The sequence below is a fragment of the Bos mutus genome, chromosome 15 (genome assembly GCF_027580195.1).
Source record: "Bos mutus isolate GX-2022 chromosome 15, NWIPB_WYAK_1.1, whole genome shotgun sequence".
In the NCBI taxonomy this organism is placed as follows: Eukaryota; Metazoa; Chordata; class Mammalia; order Artiodactyla; family Bovidae; genus Bos; species Bos mutus.
Genome location: NC_091631.1, coordinates 49,940,583 through 49,951,680, shown reverse-complemented (window position 1 = coordinate 49,951,680; position 11,098 = coordinate 49,940,583).

Genomic DNA, 11,098 nt, shown 5'->3' with positions numbered 1-11,098 from the left:
AGTGAAGCTAGGAGGGGGTGGTGGAGCTGCCTCTGCGGTGAAAGGGAAGTGAGGACAGAGCTCAGGGTGACTTCTGTGTCCCACACGTCCCCACCAAACTAGCACAGAGACTGTCCTTTAGGGAAGCCAGTAGCTCAGGGTGATCTGGGCTGCCAGGGAGTAGGTGGTAGAGGTCAGGGGGCAGACAACCTCAAGAAGGCTTCATTGAGTGGGGCCCGCTAGGATTCCAAACCAAAGAGGTCAAGTCCTTGGAGAGGCTTCAGAGGGGATTGGAGGCAGGAGGAAGCAGAATGATGGCAGCACAGGGTGAAGGAGCAGGAGGTGGAGGGTGTCTGAGACGGGCTTCTCCGTTTCTCTGAGATGCCAGAAGCTAGAGCGTCCACAGCTGCAGGAAAGAGGAAGCAGACGGGGAAGAACTTTCAGCGAGAGAGGATGGAGGTCCAGCAGAAGGGGGGAGCCAAGGAGGCCACTGTGGGCTTTCCATTTGCAGACACTGTTGTGCCTGGACTCGGTGGAGGCAGCCTTGCCCAGATGCAGGCCAGGATCAGCAGAGCCCCAGACCAGAGCCCTAAGTTCCCTGCCTCATTTCTCTCCAGAAAGAATGGGTAGGAAGGCTGCCTTCTTCACTCCCACGGCAGACCCAGGGGGCACAGAAAGCCCTTGGTGCTTCTCTTGGGCATAAGTCTGACCACAGGTAGAGAAACTGAGGCTGCGAGGGGTGGTGGCCACGGTCTGAGTCCCTCAACTGCTGTCTCCGGGGTGAGTGGGGGCTTTCATTGCATTGTAAGATGTGGGACCCCACCCCCATCTTCCACGTGGAGGTGGAGGTAAAAAGACAAGGCTAGTCCTGCCCCGGGGGGGTTAGCCCTGCTGGGGTGAGATTAAGCCCAGGAGTCCTCTCTCATAGTGGGTACAGTGGTCTCCCACCCACCCCTTCCAGTAGAGGGGCCTTAACCAGGAGGATATGAGAAGGGCGGGCTGAGCAGAGGAAGGAAGCCGATAAAGACAAGTTTACATCTGCAGTAAGAAAAGGCGCTATGGGGCGGAGGAGGTGGGCCAGCAATATTGGCAATGACTGAGGCTGGGGAATCCCCCCTCCCTGGCCTGGCCTAAAAATAGGGTTCAGTCTGAGTCTTTGGAGGGGAGGTAGGAGAATTTTTTCCAGTGTCGGGGGCTCTGAGCTGGGAGGAGACTGTGCTAAGGGAGTGAAAAAAAATGGGGTAGGAGGAGGGTGGGGGGCAGTTGCTGCTGAGGCAACCTCAGGCCAGGAAACCGGATACTGGGGGGCTGGGTGGAAAATGTTGGGGAAGAGATTGAATAGGGGGAAGCGGCCCCTGTCTTGGCCGGACGTGGTCTCACCCATGTCCTTCGCACCTGACTCCAGGCAGGAAGGAGGTGCGGCCTGGACTGAGCTGCGCCCCAGAAATGCCATGGGAGAGGAGGAGGGTGACTTGTGCTGGTGGTGGTGGGTGGGACAGGGGGAGATGGGAGGGGCTATTTTTAAACTTGGAGAAACCGTCAGTGAGTTCATCTCCACCCTGAGTGCTGAAGGAGGCAAAGGCCCCATTGTACAGGGGTCCAGAGAAGGGGCGGGGGAGGGGAGGTGGTGGCACAATGACCGGGATTATATCAGAGCCAGCGAGGGAGAGGAGGGCGCGGGAGGGGGGCGTCTCCATCACAGCTGGCCTACTGAACTCCGGGGTCGAGCCAGGCTGGGGCTGGGACAGGGGGGTTTTCCCACTCTCACAGAAGCCCCCTCTTGGGGAGGTGGGATCTGTCTCTGGCATCCGGTGTCGCATCCTGGGGAGGGGGCTGTGGGTGGGATTCCCACAGCCTGGCTTTCCCAGGGACACTGCAGGGTCCGTTCCCAGGCTCCCAGCATTCCAGGGACTCCCCTGGGAGCTGCCGGCCTCTCCTCTCAGCCCCTTCCCTGCTAAGGAGGTGGGGGGAGAGTGGGAAAAGAGGATGTGGCCACATGGGGACTCTTCCTGGGGATTAGGGACCCAGAAACCAGAGGGAGGGTTCGCAGTGAGTGCGGTGTGCAGAGGGGGACCCATCCCTCCCGTCCTAATCCCCAGCCCTGTTGAGCCTTCCCCTGGGCCTGGACTGTCCCCTCTAGTCCTCTCCGACCCCAGGGCCCTCTCCACGTGGGCTGCCCTCCAGCACCCCAGGCCTCAGCCCAGGGGATCCCAGGTCCTGCCCGGGGAAGGCGGGGCATCCGGCTGAGCTTGCCCCAATCCAAACATTACCATAAATGCTCAGGCTGCAGTGGGCCGGGGAGGGGCTCGGGCAGGGGACCGTGGGGGCTCTCCGGAAGCCCCGAATCCGGTCTCCAGGCCTTTCCCAGCGAGGACCGGTAGAGGTGATTCAGTCTCTGCTTTGGGAAACGGAGGGGGAACTGAGTTGAGGGTGGGAATCGGGTAGAGTTTGGGGAGAGAGCCAGACGGCATGGGGAGTCCCTGAGCACTGCCTCCCGGGGTCGCAGTGACCTCTGACGGAGGGGAGGGGAGGGGAGGATGATCCAGCCAGGATTTCTGCTCGGGCAGGGCTGGGGGCTCCTGTCAGCTGTGATAAAGGATTGTCTCGCTTCTGGTCCTGGGTCTGTGCTCTCTGGCCTCTGAGGACCCAAACGTCTTCCCACTTCTTCCTCCCATCCTAAATTTGGAGAACAGAGCGAGCTGGGGGCAGGGAGGAGGGCAAAGAGCCGGACGCTGAGAGCCTATATCTCTCCCCCTCGGGGAAGTTCACATCCGCTCCCCAAAATACCACCACCCATGAGGAGGAGTGTCCCCAGAGAGCTGTTTAAATTTTGACTTTGAGTTGTCCCTGAGGAAGGGCCAGCTAATCTACCCGAGAGGAGCCTGTAGGAAGCCTAGTGATCCCAGATTCTGCTACACCCCTGGAGACATCCAGAGCTATGAACAACCCAGGGGGAGTCCCGGAGCCGGGGAGCCTTGTTCCACTGCACGCTGGCAGGGCCTGTGACCCCTTCTGGAGTTGCCACAGCTGGCCTTGGAGGCTGCCAGAGAGGTGGGGGGAAGGGAACAGCAAGCTGAGGGGAGAGGGACACTGAACCCTGTTTCCCGGACCCACATCCCAGGGCCCACGGCCTCAAGGGAACTTGAAAAGCGGAGAGAACACAGGATTTGGAGTCAGAGAAAATCCCCAGACCAGGTCAGACTGGGCCTGCGTTCTCCCTGGCACCTTCCTTCGATGTCCCAATCACATTGGAAAGAGCTAGTCCAACTTTGGTCCCCAGTGTGAGCAAGCACATGTGCTCAGTCCCTTCAGCAGTGTCTGACCCTTTGCGACCCCATGGACTGCAGCCTCCAAGCTCCTCAGTCCTTGGGATTCTCCAGGCGAGAATACTGGAGTGGGTTGCCATGCCCTCCTCCAGGAGATTCCTAACCCAGGGATCGAACCCACATCTCCTGCATTGTAGGTGGATTCTTTTACCAATGGAGCCACCACAGAAGCGGCTTATCTCCAATACCCGGCTGTAAACTCAACGAAGGAATTGGTGGCTTTGAGATCTCCCTGCCACTTAATTAACTAATCTTGGGCGGGTGGCCAAACCAGTGACTGTTGAGAAGGGACATGGCAGTGCTCAGAATGAGAGAAGAAGCTAGTCATAGCTAATATTTTCACAGGGCTGTATAACTCAGCCCATGACTTAAGGGTCATTTTCATTGCTAATGTTTATCTTGATCTTTGCAACAAAAAATGAGGAAACTGAAGTGAAAAGAGTTACATGACCTAAAGTCGCATAGCCTGTGAGTAATGGAGCTACATTGTTTTCAGTGTGGTAAAATACGCATAACCTAAAACTTACCCTTTTAACCACTTTAAGTGTACAAGTCAGTGGCATCAAATATGCTCACAATGTTATGCACTCATCACCATTTCCTAGTTTCAGAACTTTCTGATCACTCCAAGGAACTAAAATTTGAACCAAGATTGATCCAACTCCCAAATATGGGCCCCCTACCTGTGATAATTTACAGCTGGATTAAGTAAACACATCATAGAAAAGAAAGCAACAGATTGAATACCAACGAATTATGTGGTATAAACAGGAAATGCAACGGGGATTCAGAAGAGGGAACATCTACGGAAGGTGCCTGCACTAGCCAGGAAAGCCTTTTTGGAAATGTGGCGGCTCCAGCGAAAAGTCAAGTTTAGATAGGGGAGGAATGAGGCTAGATCATTCCAAGCAGAGCAAATGGCACAGACAAGGAGAGGAAGGGTGAGACTGAAGAAAGGGACGCACACAGCGACAACTACTTCTTCTGTATTAAAGAGTTTCAGCATCGGCAGCTGGCTAGAAGGTCAGGCTGATGTGGGGAGGCTGGCAGACATGCACTGCTCTTTGCATAGCCAGCTCACCGCTTTCACTTTCAATGTATGTTTACTTAGAGTGTCTTGAGGAGAGCTTCAGCCACTGCTACCACCTATTGGCACCACCTTTATACAAACAGCTGGTGCTAAAATAAAGTGTTACACGGCTAACTAGAAATTCAAGAGGGTAGAGGGTGCATCCGCGTGAGAGGTTGGGCAGATGAGGTGGGGTAAAGTCATGGGGGAGGAACTTGGATCTTAAGATAGAAGAGGCAGTGGGGACCCGCTGCAAGTTCTTGAGCAATGATGTGACGAAATTGAAACAGGTTTATAAGGCTTTCTCCATCCTAAAGGAAATCATCCCAAAGGAAGTCAGTCCAGCCTAAAGGAAATCAGTCCTGAATATTCAGTTGAAGGACTGATGCTGAAGCTAAAACTCTAATACTTTCGCCACCTGATGTGAAGAAACGACTCATTGGGAAAGACCCTGATGCTGGGAAAGATTTAAGGCAGGAGGAGAAAGGGACGACAGAGGCTGAGATAGTTGGATGGCATCATGGACAGGATGGACATGAGTTTGAGTAGGCTCCGCGAGTTGGTGATGGACAGGGAGGCCTGGTGTGCTACAGTTAATGGGGTTGCAGTCAGACGACTGAGCAATTGAACTGAAGGGTTTCTCTATTTCTTCTTGCCTGAGAGCGCCCCCTGGTGCCCCTAATTTAAATTGTTCTCTCATCTCAGGGAAAGCAGGTAGAATGGGGGGATGGAAAAACAGAATTGATCAGTTGGAGAAGCCAGAGTCTTAGGCTTCATCTCAATTCATCCTGAGTGATGCCAACACTGCGGTACAAATAGAGGTGACATGTGGACAGAGAGGGTTTGCTTTGAAGGAAAAGGGCATTGTGGCAGCTCCCTTCTCTGTCTCATCATTGAACTAGGATGTCGTGTGTCAGAGACTAAGCTTGGGGGCGGAGGGTGGGATCATAATTAAGACAAGGTTCATGGGCTTAAGAGGTTTGTGCTCTAGTGAGGGAAGGTGTGCTCGGTTGCTTCAGTCATGTCCGACTCTTTGTGACCCCATGAACTGTAGCCTGCCAAGCTCCTCTGTTTACAGGATTTCACCAGGCAAGAATACTGGAGTGGGTTGCCATGCCCTCCTCCAGGGGATCTTCCTGACCCAGGGATCAAACCTGCCTCTCTTGCACTGCAGGCATATTTGTGAACGCTGAGCCACTGGAGAAGCCCTACTGAGGGGACTGACAAGTAAACACTTAGAATATAATGTGCAAGTACTAGGGTGCACAAATGCAGACAAACAGTTACTTAACTCAACCTTAGGTGGCCAAGGAAGGCTTCCTGGAAGAGCTGACGCCTAGCTTCATTTTAAGGGATAATGGCAAGTAGCCGGGTAAATAGGGTATGGTAGCATCCTCTGGAAACTCCTATGGACAGAGGAGCCTGGTAGGCTGCAGTCCATGGGGTCGCTAAGAGTCGGACACGCCTGAGCGACTTCACTTTCACTTTTCACTTTCATGCATTGGAGAAGGAAATGGCAAGCCGCTCCAGTGTTCTTGCCTGGAGAATCCCAGGGACGGTGGAGCCTGATGGGCTGCCGTCTATGGGGTCGCACAGAATCGGACACGACTGAAGCGACTTCGAAGCAGCAGCATCCTCTGTGTAGGAGACGGCTAGTGGTTGGTTCATATCCTGCAAGGGAGGAATGAATTTAGTGAGGGATGAGGCCAGATTACAGAGGATTTGTAGACCCTGATAAATGGTTTAGCACAGCAGGGTGTGTATAAACGGTTCTGAGCAGGGAAACGCCTGCCAATCAGTTTAGATCCGTCTGAGTTCAGGCACAGAGGGACAGAACCAAAGGTCTCATTTTTCTTCCTTTTTTTAACTAATTAATTAGGCTGTGCCAGGTCTTAATTGCCTCATGCGAGATCTTCATTGCCAAATGCGGGATCTTTTTTTTTTTTTTTTTTAGTTGCATCATGCAGGATCTTTTAAAATTGCAGCTTGTGGGATCTAGCTCCCTGACTAGGGATCAGCCTTCCTGCATTGGGAGTGTGGATGGAGTCTTAGCTACTGGACCACCAGGGAAGTCCCCCCAAAAGTTCCACTTTCTAAGGTCCTGTCTCCCTTCCCAGATCTGTCCTGTCTCTTGGGTGACTGAGGTTGGAAACATCCAGCCGCTTCTGGGGAGGCTGCTGCTTACCTGGGTTATACCTGCTGTACCTGGGGTATGGCCTTATTTTAACTTTGAACATGCCAATCCATCTGATCATAAAAGCTTCACACTAGAATAAAACATAAGCTTGGGAGGAATCTGGTCCCTTATGTCACCCACCATGACTGAGATTCTCTTGGCAGACTTCTCTCCCTACCACATTTGACTTGAGATGGGACACAACACTTCTGAGTCCCCTATCCACAATCCTTGAATTAACTCCACTCAGTGGAGTACTGCACAGCTCTTAAAAGGATAAGGACACTCCCTATATGTTGATATGGAATGATCACTGGAATATAATTTTATTTATTTATTTGAGGCTCATTGACATTTTTATTAAGGTATGGTTGGTGTGGAATATAGTACTAAATTTAAAAGCTTGAGATTCCTCAAGGTGAAGGAACACGTGGTCTTTCCAGGTCTAATGGGAGACGGAGCGGGGGTGGGAGATGGGGGCACTGGGGGAGTTCATTCAAGTCTCAGCGTTCCTCTCTCCTGAAGTCTTTGAATCCTTTTCTCTATCTGATGCCGAAGTGTTACTGGCCTCCCAGTGTCACTTTGCACAGAGGAGTGTCCAGAACATTAGTTAAAACAGCAAGCTGCAGAAGCAGCTGTCATGCCTTCCTAAAGAATGCACTCAAACCCCTAACAATTAAAATAAATAAATAAATAAAATAAAAGCTTGATATACAGTGCTATATGTAGAATGTTACCTTTTGTATAAAAATAGATAAATATTTTTATATGATCAACATCTATTTGTACTTTCAAATAGAAGTAATTAAAGGACCAAAACCTCCAATACTTGTGTGGCCAGGTCAGATATAAATGAAGGTTCACATATTGTATGTCAAGCTGTTTGAATTATTTGAAGGATGCTGCTGCTGCTGCTGCTAAGTCACATCAGTCGTGTCCGACTCTGTGCAACCCCACAGACGGCAGCCCACCAGGCTCCTCTGTCCCTAAGATTCTCCAGGCAAGAACAATATGAAGGCTAGCTAACTCTTAAACATGCTCTGCCCTCTTACCTTGACAAATAACCTTTCTAATGACAAAATTAAAAGATATGTAATGGCACAGTTTTTGTATGACTTAAAGTCAGCAAAATATTCAAGATAATTTAACTTAATTTTCATTGCCCATGCCTGGGTGTCCTCAAGAAGGGCCAGCAATGTTTGGATGGATAATAAAGTCACATGCAACTCATAAGTTATTATATAATATTCCATTAAATAAAATGTTCTTGTCTTCATTTTGGCAAAATACCTAATTACTTTGTATAATAAAAATCTCATAATGCATATTCTATTGCTAGGAATGCCAAGTTAATTTACTTTTCTTGGGTTGCTGTTTTTAGCTGTTTAAAAAATAAATTTCAATTTAGAGAAACATTGCTCCAAACTGAAAGTATTACTAACAATTTTACAGCAATACTTGGATTCAGAACTGATTCATAAATTTTGCACCTCACATTTAAACATTATAAAGGAGCCACAGATAATAAATATTTTATCCCTGAAAATACTTTTTCATCATGTACGTCTTTATCATAATAATTTTCAACAGCCTTTAAAGCAATATCTAGATCCATTTGGTGTTTACATTTTACTGTTTGCAAATTATTCAATGCTGAGCTCTTATTTAAAAAAAAACTCCAGAGTACTATTTTGTTACATTTCTTAAAATCTCTCTGCAATTGAAGCTGTAATTTGAACTTGGCCAGAAGTTAGTCTCAAGAGAAATTAGTTTGGGGATTATCTGCATGTGAGTCTTTTCCTTTATGCCCTTGCAAACATTTTTATTTCCTTGTTTTAGCTTCGCTTTTTATATATTTAATTTTATTTTGAATTAATTTCAAACATTCAGAAAGTTTGCAGAGATAGTGTAGACTCCCTGAATACTCTTAGAATCATGATGATTACTAATGTTTTGCCACAGATTTTGCTTTTTCCTTTTTTTCCCAAGCTACCTGGCTTGTGGGATCTTAGTCCCTCCACCAAGGATTTGAACCCACACTCTCAGCAGTGAAAACTCAGAGTCCTAACCACTGCACCACCAGGGAATTCCCCAGATTTTGCTTTTTTTATTCTTTCTAAATTAAAATTTATATTAAATTTTAACTAAAATTATTTATTTGATGTGTGTACATATGTATAATTATTCTAAATCATGAAAGTAGATTGCATGCAGTGTGCTCGTAGGTCCCTTTATACTTCAATATTTCCTGAGAAGAAGGATATTGTCCCATATAATCACAATACAGTTATCCAATTTAGAAGATTCAAATTGATACAAAACATTAGTCTATAATCCATATTCCAGTTTGACAAGAGTCCCAAACGTCCACCGTGGTGTTGGTCTTTTCCCTGTGGAATAGGATGCAGTCCAGGTTTCTCTGTTGTCTTTAGTCTTCAGGTCTCGTTATTTCCCTATAATCTGCAACGGTTCCTAAGACGTTGCCTTCATATTTGTCAATCCGGATTTGTCTGGTGTAATCTTGTCCATGAAGTAGGGTTATGTAACCCAGGCTGAAATACTATGTAAGTAATACATACGTTAGCATCCCGTAATGGTTCTGGTCTGAACCAATTTTTCCCATGATGGTTTTATTTATTATGATTTTTTTTTTAAATTTTTGGCTACACCCCATAGCATGTGGGACTTTAGTTCCCCAGCCAGGGATTGAACCTGCACTCCCTGCATTAGAAGTGCAGCGTCTTCACCACTGGATCCCTGGGGAAGTCACTCTGATGGTTTGAAATGATAATTTTCTCCTGTCAGCCTCCCTCCTTCTGTATCAGTCAGTGCTCCATTGTAAACAAGAGCCCTCCTTTCTAATTTTTTGTTTATTTATATTCTTTGTAATATATCTGGACTCATGGACTCCTATTTTATTCAGTGGATTTTATTCCATTACGGTCCTTATTTATTTTGATGCTGAAATCAACCCAGATGTGGCCACCTTTGATCTGGCTTCTGCATCCTCTGACACAGCCACCCCCACCCCCAGTCTGCTGGACCCTGCCCCATAATTTTTGGTGCTACTTCATTTCTGGCAGAATTTTCAACCTTCTCCCTTCTCTGTCTCAGCCACTATAATCAACTCTTTTCCCCAGGAACCCTGTTTCTTTCAGTGGGGAATGGTAGAAACCAACATCTGAGCACTAGGTATGCTTCTTGCTACGAGGGTTTTATTGCTTCTAGGTTCTTTCAATGGACACACATAATCACATATACAATGTATATAGCACATCTAAGATAATATATAATATATCTAATATATATATATATTATTATTATAGAAAGCATGAGTTTATACTGGTAACTTACAATTTTGATCCAGTTTCATGGAGTTCTGTACCTTGCTTTCCTGTATTTCATATTTATGTCTCCCTTTTTCCAAACGAAGAACTCTGGCTCCCAACAATATTTCAAAATTGTCTTATACTATAAAAAGTAAGCCTAGTAAAGTGAGTTCAAGAGGTCTCTACTTCCCCCAGGCTGAGGGTGTATGGTGTGGTGTCCAGTCGTCCAGTCATGTCCGACTCTTTGTGACCCCACGGACTGCAGCCCACCAGGCTCTTCGGCCATGGGATTCTCCAGGCAAGAACACTGGCGTGGATTGCCATTCCCTTCTCCAGAGGATCTTCCTGACCCACGGACGGAACCTGGGTCTCCTGCATTGCAGGCAGATTCTTTACCGTCGGAGACACAGGGTATACTTCCCTCCTTGCTATGTGGTTATATCACTCATATGAAATTCAGCTGGGTTCATTTGTTTCTGTTTGCATTCAGTTTGTTTTTCCCTCATATTTTAATTTAGTTTAATATTTTAAGTGTGTAGGAGATTAACAGCCTTCTAAAAGTCAAAATGACACCAGAGGATTCCCTGGCGGTCCAGTGGTTAGGACTTGGCGCTCTCACTGCTGTGGTCCAAGAACTAAGATTCCACGATCCATACAGGCGGGGCCAAAAACAATTTCCAGTATTTTGCAATTATAAATAATGTGACAATAAATTTTCTTTTTGTTGAAAATGTCTTAACAGTACATTCCTAGAGGTGGATTTCTGGGTCAAAGGGTAAAATCATAGGTGGGGTTTTTTGTTTGTTTCTTTAATTGTGATTTTAAAAATTTGTAAAATTTAACTCCTTTGCCATTTTTAAGCATACAGTTCAGTAGTGGTGAGTGCTGTGTTATACTCAGTCTCTTCAGTCGTGTCTGACTCTTTGCGACCCCATGGACTGTAGCCCACCAGCTTCTCTTTCCAGGGGATTTTCCAGGCAAGAATACTGGAGAGGGTTGCCATGCCCTCCTCCAAGGGATTTTCACGACCCAGGAATCGAACCCGTGTCTCTTATGTCCCCTGCATTGCAGGCAGAGAAGCCTGGGAAATGGCAAATTAAAACAGTGAGATGCAATACACACCTATTGGAATAGCTGAAGTTCAAAAACACGGGCAGGACCAAGTGCTGGAGAGCATGTGGAGTGATGGGAACTCTCATTCATTTCTGATGGGAATGCA